The 13,548-nt window shown below is 49.6% G+C and overlaps 8 non-coding genes across 8 annotated transcripts; all 8 read right to left on the reverse strand.

The window, feature by feature from the left end:
- Positions 1–2,613: 2,613 nt before the first annotated feature.
- On the reverse strand, positions 2,614–2,687 carry Trnan-auu (transfer RNA asparagine (anticodon AUU)). The gene has a single exon. It is a non-coding gene; the product is annotated as a tRNA-Asn (tRNA).
- A 1,399-nt stretch (positions 2,688–4,086) lies between these two features.
- Positions 4,087–4,160, reverse strand: Trnat-agu (transfer RNA threonine (anticodon AGU)). The gene has a single exon. It is a non-coding gene; the product is annotated as a tRNA-Thr (tRNA).
- Positions 4,161–5,559: 1,399 nt separating this feature from the next.
- On the reverse strand, positions 5,560–5,633 carry Trnan-auu (transfer RNA asparagine (anticodon AUU)). The gene has a single exon. It is a non-coding gene; the product is annotated as a tRNA-Asn (tRNA).
- Positions 5,634–7,032: 1,399 nt separating this feature from the next.
- Positions 7,033–7,106, reverse strand: Trnat-agu (transfer RNA threonine (anticodon AGU)). The gene has a single exon. It is a non-coding gene; the product is annotated as a tRNA-Thr (tRNA).
- A 1,388-nt stretch (positions 7,107–8,494) lies between these two features.
- Positions 8,495–8,568, reverse strand: Trnat-agu (transfer RNA threonine (anticodon AGU)). The gene has a single exon. It is a non-coding gene; the product is annotated as a tRNA-Thr (tRNA).
- Positions 8,569–9,967: 1,399 nt separating this feature from the next.
- Positions 9,968–10,041, reverse strand: Trnan-auu (transfer RNA asparagine (anticodon AUU)). The gene has a single exon. It is a non-coding gene; the product is annotated as a tRNA-Asn (tRNA).
- A 1,399-nt stretch (positions 10,042–11,440) lies between these two features.
- Positions 11,441–11,514, reverse strand: Trnat-agu (transfer RNA threonine (anticodon AGU)). Its single transcript has one exon. It is a non-coding gene; the product is annotated as a tRNA-Thr (tRNA).
- Positions 11,515–12,902: 1,388 nt separating this feature from the next.
- Trnat-agu (transfer RNA threonine (anticodon AGU)) lies at positions 12,903–12,976 on the reverse strand. The gene has a single exon. It is a non-coding gene; the product is annotated as a tRNA-Thr (tRNA).
- Between the last annotated feature and the right edge of the window lie 572 nt (positions 12,977–13,548).

The following is a 13,548-nucleotide window of genomic DNA, read 5'->3' on the forward strand; positions in this document are numbered from 1 at the left end:
AGACAGATCTGCACTCGATAACACCACGATAACAGCCGGTCCCCACACATACATCTTGCTCTCCTTATGACAGTATACATCGTATCAGTCTGTGACGCTGGTTTTGCAACTTCTTGCGTGCGATTATGTTCGCCGCGACCAACACTTACCATGCACTGACCACAAAACATGGAGGAGCCGGGGCTTGAACCCGAGACCGTTCATACGCTAAGCGAACGATCTGCCAACTGAGCTACAGCTACACACACGACCAAGCCTGGCTATTCTCCATTCTTTGCGACTCTGATGTGCACGGACACGATGGTTGGTTGGTTTGTAGCGGCGAAGGTACCAGAATACAAAGGCGCGGACACGTTCATATACACAAGAGTTCCAAGTAGTTTCGATGCTCTGGTATTACGAATGCAAATTCCGTCTGTTTTGAACGTCTTAAATTGAAAGGGCGGTCACAAATTGGTCCATTTCACTCCTTGTCCACAACCATACAGCACCTGAGGTAACAAGCACATCTCGAGCCCCATTGTGCTCTCCATTGTTCATGCTAACTCAGTGCCTCGCTCTTTGCTACTGTGTAAAACTCTTGTCGTCCAACTGCAAAACACTGGGACACAACAAGTTTCCGCGTCCCCATTGCACTGATCGTACTACGAAACGCTCCCCAAACTTGGCAATCACCCATGCAGATGACTTTTCCGACTTTACACGACGCTCACGCAACGCTCACGCTAGTGACAGCCTTATTTATAGTTCGACGTCGCGCTAAAGCGAATGAGCACATTTCGCCTACGGCTTAGGCCGCTCTTCTAGTGTGGCTGCTCTGTGTCTGCAGGCAGCGAGGGGCTGCAAGCTTCCTGTGTTCGCACCTATATCACCTGTGCTTCCTTGTCAGAGACAGACTATCGCAAAACATACAACTCACTCCATGAATTGATTGCTACGGCATCTGTTATCAGCAGTCACAACCAGCAACACCAGTAGCAGACGACTGCACGCAAAGAATGGGAACGTGCAGTGGGATTTACGTGAAATCGGCGCAATTGTGGATGCTAATCGTTCGCTTGTATCTGGCTACACACCTCTGCCGGTTGGGAATTATTCCACTTGCATGGCAAGGTGCGCATGTAGGTGTGTTAGAAATTCTGGAGGCGCTGGGTATCGATCCCAGTACCTCTCGCACACTAAGCGAGCGCTCGACCATCTGAGCTACGCCCACCCTCCCCCGATAACTAGTAGTGCTACATACAGTCATATCAACGTCACAGACCCTTGCACTCCCATTATTCCGCAGACAAACACTACTCTCTATGTATCAGTGAGGGTGTCTTTCAGGTTTCGTGCATTCTGTATCGAATCGTAGTTGGCCTCAATGAAAGTGGCACGCATAACGTCGAAAATAGAGTTCAGACACCGCTCTGAGTAAGGCGAACGTGTTGTCCACCTCTAGACTTCAATGACGTTAAGCCGTGATACCTAAGACAGATCTGCACTCGATAACACCACGATAACAGCCGGTCCCCACACTTACATCTTGCTCTCCTTATGACAGTATACATCGTATCAGTCTGTGACGCTGGTTTTGCAACTTCTTGCGTGCGTTTATGTTCGCCGCGACCAACACGTACCATGCACTGACCACAAAACATGGAGGAGCCGGGGCTTGAACCCGAGACCGTTCACACGCTAAGCGAACGATCTGCCAACTGAGCTACAGCTACACACACGACCAAGCCTGGCTATTCTCCATTCTTTGCGACTCTGATGTGCACGGACACGATGGTTGGTTGGTTTGTAGCGGCGAAGGTACCAGAATACAAAGGCGCGGACACGTTCATATACACAAGAGTTCCAAGTAGTTTCGATGCTCTGGTATTACGAATGCAAATTCCGTCTGTTTTGAACGTCTTAAATTGAAAGGGCGGTCACAAATTGGTCCATTTCACTCCTTGTCCACAACCATACAGCACCTGAGGTAACAAGCACATCTCGAGCCCCATTGTGCTCTCCATTGTTCATGCTAACTCAGTGCCTCGCTCTTTGCTACTGTGTAAAACTCTTGTCGTCCAACTGCAAAACACTGGGACACAACAAGTTTCCGCGTCCCCATTGCACTGATCGTAATACGAAACGCTCCCCAAACTTGGCAATCACCCATGCAGATGACTTTTCGGACTTTACACGACGCTCACGCAACGCTCACGCTAGTGACAGCCTTATTTATAGTTCGACGTCGCGCCAAAGCGAATGAGCACATTTCGCCTACGGCTTAGGCCGCTCTTCTAGTGTGGCTGCTCTGTGTCTGCAGGCAGCGAGGGGCTGCAAGCTTCCTGTGTTCGCACCTATATCACCTGTGCTTCCTTGTCAGAGACAGACTATCGCAAAACATACAACTCACTCCATGAATTGATTGCTACGGCATCTGTTATCAGCAGTCACAACCAGCAACACCAGTAGCAGCCGACTGCACGCAAAGAATGGGAACGTGCAGTGGGATTTACGTGAAATCGGCGCAATTGTGGATGCTAATCGTTCGCTTGTATCTGGCTACACACCTCTGCCGGTTGGGAATTATTCCACTTGCATGGCAGGGTGCGCATGTAGGTGTGTTAGAAATTCTGGAGGCGCTGGGTATCGATCCCAGTACCTCTCGCACAATAAGCGAGCGCTCTACCATCTGAGCTACGCCCACCCTCCCCCGATAACTAGTAGTGCTACATACAGTCATATCAACGTCACAGACCCTTGCACTCCCATTATTCCGCAGACAAACACTACTCTCTATGTATCAGTGAGGGTGTCTTTCAGGTTTCGTGCATTCTGTATCGAATCGTAGTTGGCCACAATGAAAGTGGCACGCATAACGTCGAAAATAGAGTTCAGACACCGCTCTGAGTAAGGCGAACGTGTTGTCCACCTCTAGACTTCAATGACGTTAAGCCGTGATACCTAAGACAGATCTGCACTCGATAACACCACGATAACAGCCGGTCCCCACACTTACATCTTGCTCTCCTTATGACAGTATACATCGTATCAGTCTGTGACGCTGGTTTTGCAACTTCTTGCGTGAGTTTATGTTCGCCGCGACCAACACTTAACATGCACTGACCACAAAACATGGAGGAGCCGGGGCTTGAACCCGAGACCGTTCACACGCTAAGCGAACGATCTGCCAACTGAGCTACAGCTACACACACGACCAAGCCTGGCTATTCTCCATTCTTTGCGACTCTGATGTGCACGGACACGATGGTTGGTTGGTTTGTAGCGGCGAAGGTACCAGAATACAAAGGCGCGGACACGTTCATATACACAAGAGTTCCAAGTAGTTTCGATGCTCTGGTATTACGAATGCAAATTCCGTCTGTTTTGAACGTCTTAAATTGAAAGGGCGGTCACAAATTGGTCCATTTCACTCCTTGTCCACAACCATACAGCACCTGAGGTAACAAGCACATCTCGAGCCCCATTGTGCTCTCCATTGTTCATGCTAACTCAGTGCCTCGTTCTTTGCTACTGTGTAAAACTCTTGTCGTCCAACTGCAAAACACTGGGACACAACAAGTTTCCGCGTCCCCATTGCACTGATCGTACTACGAAACGCTCCCCAAACTTGGCAATCACCCATGCAGATGACTTTTCCGACTTTACACGACGCTCACGCAACGCTCACGCTAGTGACAGCCTTATTTATAGTTCGACGTCGCGCTAAAGCGAATGAGCACATTTCGCCTACGGCTTAGGCCGCTCTTCTAGTGTGGCTGCTCTGTGTCTGCAGGCAGCGAGGGGCTGCAAGCTTCCTGTGTTCGCACCTATATCACCTGTGCTTCCTTGTCAGAGACAGACTATCGCAAAACATACAACTCACTCCATGAATTGATTGCTACGGCATCTGTTATCAGCAGTCACAACCAGCAACACCAGTAGCAGACGACTGCACGCAAAGAATGGGAACGTGCAGTGGGATTTACGTGAAATCGGCGCAATTGTGGATGCTAATCGTTCGCTTGTATCTGGCTACACACCTCTGCCGGTTGGGAATTATTCCACTTGCATGGCAAGGTGCGCATGTAGGTGTGTTAGAAATTCTGGAGGCGCTGGGTATCGATCCCAGTACCTCTCGCACACTAAGCGAGCGCTCTACCATCTGAGCTACGCCCACCCTCCCCCGATAACTAGTAGTGCTACATACAGTCATATCAACGTCACAGACCCTTGCACTCCCATTATTCCGCAGACAAACACTACTCTCTATGTATCAGTGAGGGTGTCTTTCAGGTTTCGTGCATTCTGTATCGAATCGTAGTTGGCCACAATGAAAGTGGCACGCATAACGTCGAAAATAGAGTTCAGACACCGCTCTGAGTAAGGCGAACGTGTTGTCCACCTCTAGACTTCAATGACGTTAAGCCGTGATACCTAAGACAGATCTGCACTCGATAACACCACGATAACAGCCGGTCCCCACACTTACATCTTGCTCTCCTTATGACAGTATACATCGTATCAGTCTGTGACGCTGGTTTTGCAACTTCTTGCGTGCGTTTATGTTCGCCGCGACCAACACGTACCATGCACTGACCACAAAACATGGAGGAGCCGGGGCTTGAACCCGAGACCGTTCACACGCTAAGCGAACGATCTGCCAACTGAGCTACAGCTACACACACGACCAAGCCTGGCTATTCTCCATTCTTTGCGACTCTGATGTGCACGGACACGATGGTTGGTTGGTTTGTAGCGGCGAAGGTACCAGAATACAAAGGCGCGGACACGTTCATATACACAAGAGTTCCAAGTAGTTTCGATGCTCTGGTATTACGAATGCAAATTCCGTCTGTTTTGAACGTCTTAAATTGAAAGGGCGGTCACAAATTGGTCCATTTCACTCCTTGTCCACAACCATACAGCACCTGAGGTAACAAGCACATCTCGAGCCCCATTGTGCTCTCCATTGTTCATGCTAACTCAGTGCCTCGCTCTTTGCTACTGTGTAAAACTCTTGTCGTCCAACTGCAAAACACTGGGACACAACAAGTTTCCGCGTCCCCATTGCACTGGTCGTAATACGAAACGCTCCCCAAACTTGGCAATCACCCATGCAGATGACTTTTCGGACTTTACACGACGCTCACGCAACGCTCACGCTAGTGACAGCCTTATTTATAGTTCGACGTCGCGCCAAAGCGAATGAGCACATTTCGCCTACGGCTTAGGCCGCTCTTCTAGTGTGGCTGCTCTGTGTCTGCAGGCAGCGAGGGGCTGCAAGCTTCCTGTGTTCGCACCTATATCACCTGTGCTTCCTTGGCAGAGACAGACTATCGCAAAACATACAACTCACTCCATGAATTGATTGCTACGGCATCTGTTATCAGCAGTCACAACCAGCAACACCAGTAGCAGCCGACTGCACGCAAAGAATGGGAACGTGCAGTGGGATTTACGTGAAATCGGCGCAATTGTGGATGCTAATCGTTCGCTTGTATCTGGCTACACACCTCTGCCGGTTGGGAATTATTCCACTTGCATGGCAGGGTGCGCATGTAGGTGTGTTAGAAATTCTGGAGGCGCTGGGTATCGATCCCAGTACCTCTCGCACAATAAGCGAGCGCTCTACCATCTGAGCTACGCCCACCCTCCCCCGATAACTAGTAGTGCTACATACAGTCATATCAACGTCACAGACCCTTGCACTCCCATTATTCCGCAGACAAACACTACTCTCTATGTATCAGTGAGGGTGTCTTTCAGGTTTCGTGCATTCTGTATCGAATCGTAGTTGGCCACAATGAAAGTGGCACGCATAACGTCGAAAATAGAGTTCAGACACCGCTCTGAGTAAGGCGAACGTGTTGTCCACCTCTAGACTTCAATGACGTTAAGCCGTGATACCTAAGACAGATCTGCACTCGATAACACCACGATAACAGCCGGTCCCCACACTTACATCTTGCTCTCCTTATGACAGTATACATCGTATCAGTCTGTGACGCTGGTTTTGCAACTTCTTGCGTGAGTTTATGTTCGCCGCGACCAACACTTAACATGCACTGACCACAAAACATGGAGGAGCCGGGGCTTGAACCCGAGACCGTTCACACGCTAAGCGAACGATCTGCCAACTGAGCTACAGCTACACACACGACCAAGCCTGGCTATTCTCCATTCTTTGCGACTCTGATGTGCACGGACACGATGGTTGGTTGGTTTGTAGCGGCGAAGGTACCAGAATACAAAGGCGCGGACACGTTCATATACACAAGAGTTCCAAGTAGTTTCGATGCTCTGGTATTACGAATGCAAATTCCGTCTGTTTTGAACGTCTTAAATTGAAAGGGCGGTCACAAATTGGTCCATTTCACTCCTTGTCCACAACCATACAGCACCTGAGGTAACAAGCACATCTCGAGCCCCATTGTGCTCTCCATTGTTCATGCTAACTCAGTGCCTCGCTCTTTGCTACTGTGTAAAACTCTTGTCGTCCAACTGCAAAACACTGGGACACAACAAGTTTCCGCGTCCCCATTGCACTGATCGTACTACGAAACGCTCCCCAAACTTGGCAATCACCCATGCAGATGACTTTTCCGACTTTACACGACGCTCACGCAACGCTCACGCTAGTGACAGCCTTATTTATAGTTCGACGTCGCGCTAAAGCGAATGAGCACATTTCGCCTACGGCTTAGGCCGCTCTTCTAGTGTGGCTGCTCTGTGTCTGCAGGCAGCGAGGGGCTGCAAGCTTCCTGTGTTCGCACCTATATCACCTGTGCTTCCTTGTCAGAGACAGACTATCGCAAAACATACAACTCACTCCATGAATTGATTGCTACGGCATCTGTTATCAGCAGTCACAACCAGCAACACCAGTAGCAGCCGACTGCACACAAAGAATGGGAACGTGCAGTGGGATTTACGTGAAATCGGCGCAATTGTGGATGCTAATCGTTCGCTTGTATCTGCCTACACACCTCTGCCGGTTGGGAATTATTCCACTTGCATGGCAAGGTGCGCATGTAGGTGTGTTAGAAATTCTGGAGGCGCTGGGTATCGATCCCAGTACCTCTCGCACACTAAGCGAGCGCTCTACCATCTGAGCTACGCCCACCCTCCCCCGATAACTAGTAGTGCTACATACAGTCATATCAACGTCACAGACCCTTGCACTCCCATTATTCCGCAGACAAACACTACTCTCTATGTATCAGTGAGGGTGTCTTTCAGGTTTCGTGCATTCTGTATCGAATCGTAGTTGGCCACAATGAAAGTGGCACGCATAACGTCGAAAATAGAGTTCAGACACCGCTCTGAGTAAGGCGAACGTGTTGTCCACCTCTAGACTTCAATGACGTTAAGCCGTGATACCTAAGACAGATCTGCACTCGATAACACCACGATAACAGCCGGTCCCCACACTTACATCTTGCTCTCCTTATGACAGTATACATCGTATCAGTCTGTGACGCTGGTTTTGCAACTTCTTGCGTGCGTTTATGTTCGCCGCGACCAACACTTACCATGCACTGACCACAAAACATGGAGGAACCGGGGCTTGAACCCGAGACCGTTCACACGCTAAGCGAACGATCTGCCAACTGAGCTACAGCTACACACACGACCAAGCCTGGCTATTCTCCATTCTTTGCGACTCTGATGTGCACGGACACGATGGTTGGTTGGTTTGTAGCGGCGAAGGTACCAGAATACAAAGGCGCGGACACGTTCATATACACAAGAGTTCCAAGTAGTTTCGATGCTCTGGTATTACGAATGCAAATTCCGTCTGTTTTGAACGTCTTAAATTGAAAGGGCGGTCACAAATTGGTCCATTTCACTCCTTGTCCACAACCATACAGCACCTGAGGTAACAAGCACATCTCGAGCCCCATTGTGCTCTCCATTGTTCATGCTAACTCAGTGCCTCGCTCTTTGCTACTGTGTAAAACTCTTGTCGTCCAACTGCAAAACACTGGGACACAACAAGTTTCCGCGTCCCCATTGCACTGATCGTACTACGAAACGCTCCCCAAACTTGGCAATCACCCATGCAGATGACTTTTCCGACTTTACGCAACGCTCACGCTAGTGACAGCCTTATTTATAGTTCGACGTCGCGCCAAAGCGAATGAGCACATTTCGCCTACGGCTTAGGCCGCTCTTCTAGTGTGGCTGCTCTGTGTCTGCAGGCAGCGAGGGGCTGCAAGCTTCCTGTGTTCGCACCTATATCACCTGTGCTTCCTTGTCAGAGACAGACTATCGCAAAACATACAACTCACTCCATGAATTGATTGCTACGGCATCTGTTATCAGCAGTCACAACCAGCAACACCAGTAGCAGCGGACTGCACGCAAAGAATGGGAACGTGCAGTGGGATTTACGTGAAATCGGCGCAATTGTGGATGCTAATCGTTCGCTTGTATCTGCCTACACACCTCTGCCGGTTGGGAATTATTCCACTTGCATGGCAAGGTGCGCATGTAGGTGTGTTAAAAATTCTGGAGGCGCTGGGTATCGATCCCAGTACCTCTCGCACACTAAGCGAGCGCTCTACCATCTGAGCTACGCCCACCCTCCCCCGATAACTAGTAGTGCTACATACAGTCATATCAACGTCACAGACCGTTGCACTCCCATTATTCCGCAGACAAACACTACTCTCTATGTATCAGTGAGGGTGTCTTTCAGGTTTCGTGCATTCTGTATCGAATCGTAGTTGGCCACAATGAAAGTGGCACGCATAACGTCGAAAATAGAGTTCAGACACCGCTCTGAGTAAGGCGAACGTGTTGTCCACCTCTAGACTTCAATGACGTTAAGCCGTGATACCTAAGACAGATCTGCACTCGATAACACCACGATAACAGCCGGTCCCCACACTTACATCTTGCTCTCCTTATGACAGTATACATCGTATCAGTCTGTGACGCTGGTTTTGCAACTTCTTGCGTGCGTTTATGTTCGCCGCGACCAACACTTACCATGCACTGACCACAAAACATGGAGGAGCCGGGGCTTGAACCCGAGACCGTTCACACGCTAAGCGAACGATCTGCCAACTGAGCTACAGCTACACACACGACCAAGCCTGGCTATTCTCCATTCTTTGCGACTCTGATGTGCACGGACACGATGGTTGGTTGGTTTGTAGCGGCGAAGGTACCAGAATACAAAGGCGCGGACACGTTCATATACACAAGAGTTCCAAGTAGTTTCGATGCTCTGGTATTACGAATGCAAATTCCGTCTGTTTTGAACGTCTTAAATTGAAAGGGCGGTCACAAATTGGTCCATTTCACTCCTTGTCCACAACCATACAGCACCTGAGGTAACAAGCACATCTCGAGCCCCATTGTGCTCTCCATTGTTCATGCTAACTCAGTGCCTCGCTCTTTGCTACTGTGTAAAACTCTTGTCGTCCAACTGCAAAACACTGGGACACAACAAGTTTCCGCGTCCCCATTGCACTGATCGTAATACGAAACGCTCCCCAAACTTGGCAATCACCCATGCAGATGACTTTTCGGACTTTACACGACGCTCACGCAACGCTCACGCTAGTGACAGCCTTATTTATAGTTCGACGTCGCGCCAAAGCGAATGAGCACATTTCGCCTACGGCTTAGGCCGCTCTTCTAGTGTGGCTGCTCTGTGTCTGCAGGCAGCGAGGGGCTGCAAGCTTCCTGTGTTCGCACCTATATCACCTGTGCTTCCTTGTCAGAGACAGACTATCGCAAAACATACAACTCACTCCATGAATTGATTGCTACGGCATCTGTTATCAGCAGTCACAACCAGCAACACCAGTAGCAGCCGACTGCACGCAAAGAATGGGAACGTGCAGTGGGATTTACGTGAAATCGGCGCAATTGTGGATGCTAATCGTTCGCTTGTATCTGGCTACACACCTCTGCCGGTTGGGAATTATTCCACTTGCATGGCAGGGTGCGCATGTAGGTGTGTTAGAAATTCTGGAGGCGCTGGGTATCGATCCCAGTACCTCTCGCACAATAAGCGAGCGCTCTACCATCTGAGCTACGCCCACCCTCCCCCGATAACTAGTAGTGCTACATACAGTCATATCAACGTCACAGACCCTTGCACTCCCATTATTCCGCAGACAAACACTACTCTCTATGTATCAGTGAGGGTGTCTTTCAGGTTTCGTGCATTCTGTATCGAATCGTAGTTGGCCACAATGAAAGTGGCACGCATAACGTCGAAAATAGAGTTCAGACACCGCTCTGAGTAAGGCGAACGTGTTGTCCACCTCTAGACTTCAATGACGTTAAGCCGTGATACCTAAGACAGATCTGCACTCGATAACACCACGATAACAGCCGGTCCCCACACTTACATCTTGCTCTCCTTATGACAGTATACATCGTATCAGTCTGTGACGCTGGTTTTGCAACTTCTTGCGTGCGTTTATGTTCGCCGCGACCAACACTTACCATGCACTGACCACAAAACATGGAGGAGCCGGGGCTTGAACCCGAGACCGTTCACACGCTAAGCGAACGATCTGCCAACTGAGCTACAGCTACACACACGACCAAGCCTGGCTATTCTCCATTCTTTGCGACTCTGATGTGCACGGACACGATGGTTGGTTGGTTTGTAGCGGCGAAGGTACCAGAATACAAAGGCGCGGACACGTTCATATACACAAGAGTTCCAAGTAGTTTCGATGCTCTGGTATTACGAATGCAAATTCCGTCTGTTTTGAACGTCTTAAATTGAAAGGGCGGTCACAAATTGGTCCATTTCACTCCTTGTCCACAACCATACAGCACCTGAGGTAACAAGCACATCTCGAGCCCCATTGTGCTCTCCATTGTTCATGCTAACTCAGTGCCTCGCTCTTTGCTACTGTGTAAAACTCTTGTCGTCCAACTGCAAAACACTGGGACACAACAAGTTTCCGCGTCCCCATTGCACTGATCGTACTACGAAACGCTCCCCAAACTTGGCAATCACCCATGCAGATGACTATTCCGACTTTACACGACGCTCACGCAACGCTCACGCTAGTGACAGCCTTATTTATAGTTCGACGTCGCGCTAAAGCGAATGAGCACATTTCGCCTACGGCTTAGGCCGCTCTTCTAGTGTGGCTGCTCTGTGTCTGCAGGCAGCGAGGGGCTGCAAGCTTCCTGTGTTCGCACCTATATCACCTGTGCTTCCTTGTCAGAGACAGACTATCGCAAAACATACAACTCACTCCATGAATTGATTGCTACGGCATCTGTTATCAGCAGTCACAACCAGCAACACCAGTAGCAGCCGACTGCACGCAAAGAATGGGAACGTGCAGTGGGATTTACATGAAATCGGCGCAATTGTGGATGCTAATCGTTCGCTTGTATCTGCCTACACACCTCTGCCGGTTGGGAATTATTCCACTTGCATGGCAAGGTGCGCATGTAGGTGTGTTAGAAATTCTGGAGGCGCTGGGTATCGATCCCAGTACCTCTCGCACACTAAGCGAGCGCTCTACCATCTGAGCTACGCCCACCCTCCCCCGATAACTAGTAGTGCTACATACAGTCATATCAACGTCACAGACCCTTGCACTCCCATTATTCCGCAGACAAACACTACTCTCTATGTATCAGTGAGGGTGTCTTTCAGGTTTCGTGCATTCTGTATCGAATCGTAGTTGGCCACAATGAAAGTGGCACGCATAACGTCGAAAATAGAGTTCAGACACCGCTCTGAGTAAGGCGAACGTGTTGTCCACCTCTAGACTTCAATGACGTTAAGCCGTGATACCTAAGACAGATCTGCACTCGATAACACCACGATAACAGCCGGTCCCCACACTTACATCTTGCTCTCCTTATGACAGTATACATCGTATCAGTCTGTGACGCTGGTTTTGCAACTTCTTGCGTGCGTTTATGTTCGCCGCGACCAACACTTACCATGCACTGACCACAAAACATGGAGGAACCGGGGCTTGAACCCGAGACCGTTCACACGCTAAGCGAACGATCTGCCAACTGAGCTACAGCTACACACACGACCAAGCCTGGCTATTCTCCATTCTTTGCGACTCTGATGTGCACGGACACGATGGTTGGTTGGTTTGTAGCGGCGAAGGTACCAGAATACAAAGGCGCGGACACGTTCATATACACAAGAGTTCCAAGTAGTTTCGATGCTCTGGTATTACGAATGCAAATTCCGTCTGTTTTGAACGTCTTAAATTGAAAGGGCGGTCACAAATTGGTCCATTTCACTCCTTGTCCACAACCATACAGCACCTGAGGTAACAAGCACATCTCGAGCCCCATTGTGCTCTCCATTGTTCATGCTAACTCAGTGCCTCGCTCTTTGCTACTGTGTAAAACTCTTGTCGTCCAACTGCAAAACACTGGGACACAACAAGTTTCCGCGTCCCCATTGCACTGATCGTACTACGAAACGCTCCCCAAACTTGGCAATCACCCATGCAGATGACTTTTCCGACTTTACGCAACGCTCACGCTAGTGACAGCCTTATTTATAGTTCGACGTCGCGCCAAAGCGAATGAGCACATTTCGCCTACGGCTTAGGCCGCTCTTCTAGTGTGGCTGCTCTGTGTCTGCAGGCAGCGAGGGGCTGCAAGCTTCCTGTGTTCGCACCTATATCACCTGTGCTTCCTTGTCAGAGACAGACTATCGCAAAACATACAACTCACTCCATGAATTGATTGCTACGGCATCTGTTATCAGCAGTCACAACCAGCAACACCAGTAGCAGCCGACTGCACGCAAAGAATGGGAACGTGCAGTGGGATTTACGTGAAATCGGCGCAATTGTGGATGCTAATCGTTCGCTTGTATCTGGCTACACACCTCTGCCGGTTGGGAATTATTCCACTTGCATGGCAGGGTGCGCATGTAGGTGTGTTAAAAATTCTGGAGGCGCTGGGTATCGATCCCAGTACCTCTCGCACACTAAGCGAGCGCTCTACCATCTGAGCTACGCCCACCCTCCCCCGATAACTAGTAGTGCTACATACAGTCATATCAACGTCACAGACCCTTGCACTCCCATTATTCCGCAGACAAACACTACTCTCTATGTATCAGTGAGGGTGTCTTTCAGGTTTCGTGCATTCTGTATCGAATCGTAGTTGGCCACAATGAAAGTGGCACGCATAACGTCGAAAATAGAGTTCAGACACCGCTCTGAGTAAGGCGAACGTGTTGTCCACCTCTAGACTTCAATGACGTTAAGCCGTGATACCTAAGACAGATCTGCACTCGATAACACCACGATAACAGCCGGTCCCCACACTTACATCTTGCTCTCCTTATGACAGTATACATCGTATCAGTCTGTGACGCTGGTTTTGCAACTTCTTGCGTGCGTTTATGTTCGCCGCGACCAACACTTACCATGCACTGACCACAAAACATGGAGGAGCCGGGGCTTGAACCCGAGACCGTTCACACGCTAAGCGAACGATCTGCCAACTGAGCTACAGCTACACACACGACCAAGCCTGGCTATTCTCCATTCTTTGCGACTCTGATGTGCACGGACACGATGGTTGGTTGGT

This window comes from Schistocerca gregaria, unplaced genomic scaffold (assembly GCF_023897955.1).
Source record: "Schistocerca gregaria isolate iqSchGreg1 unplaced genomic scaffold, iqSchGreg1.2 ptg000180l, whole genome shotgun sequence".
In the NCBI taxonomy this organism is placed as follows: domain Eukaryota; kingdom Metazoa; phylum Arthropoda; class Insecta; order Orthoptera; family Acrididae; genus Schistocerca; species Schistocerca gregaria.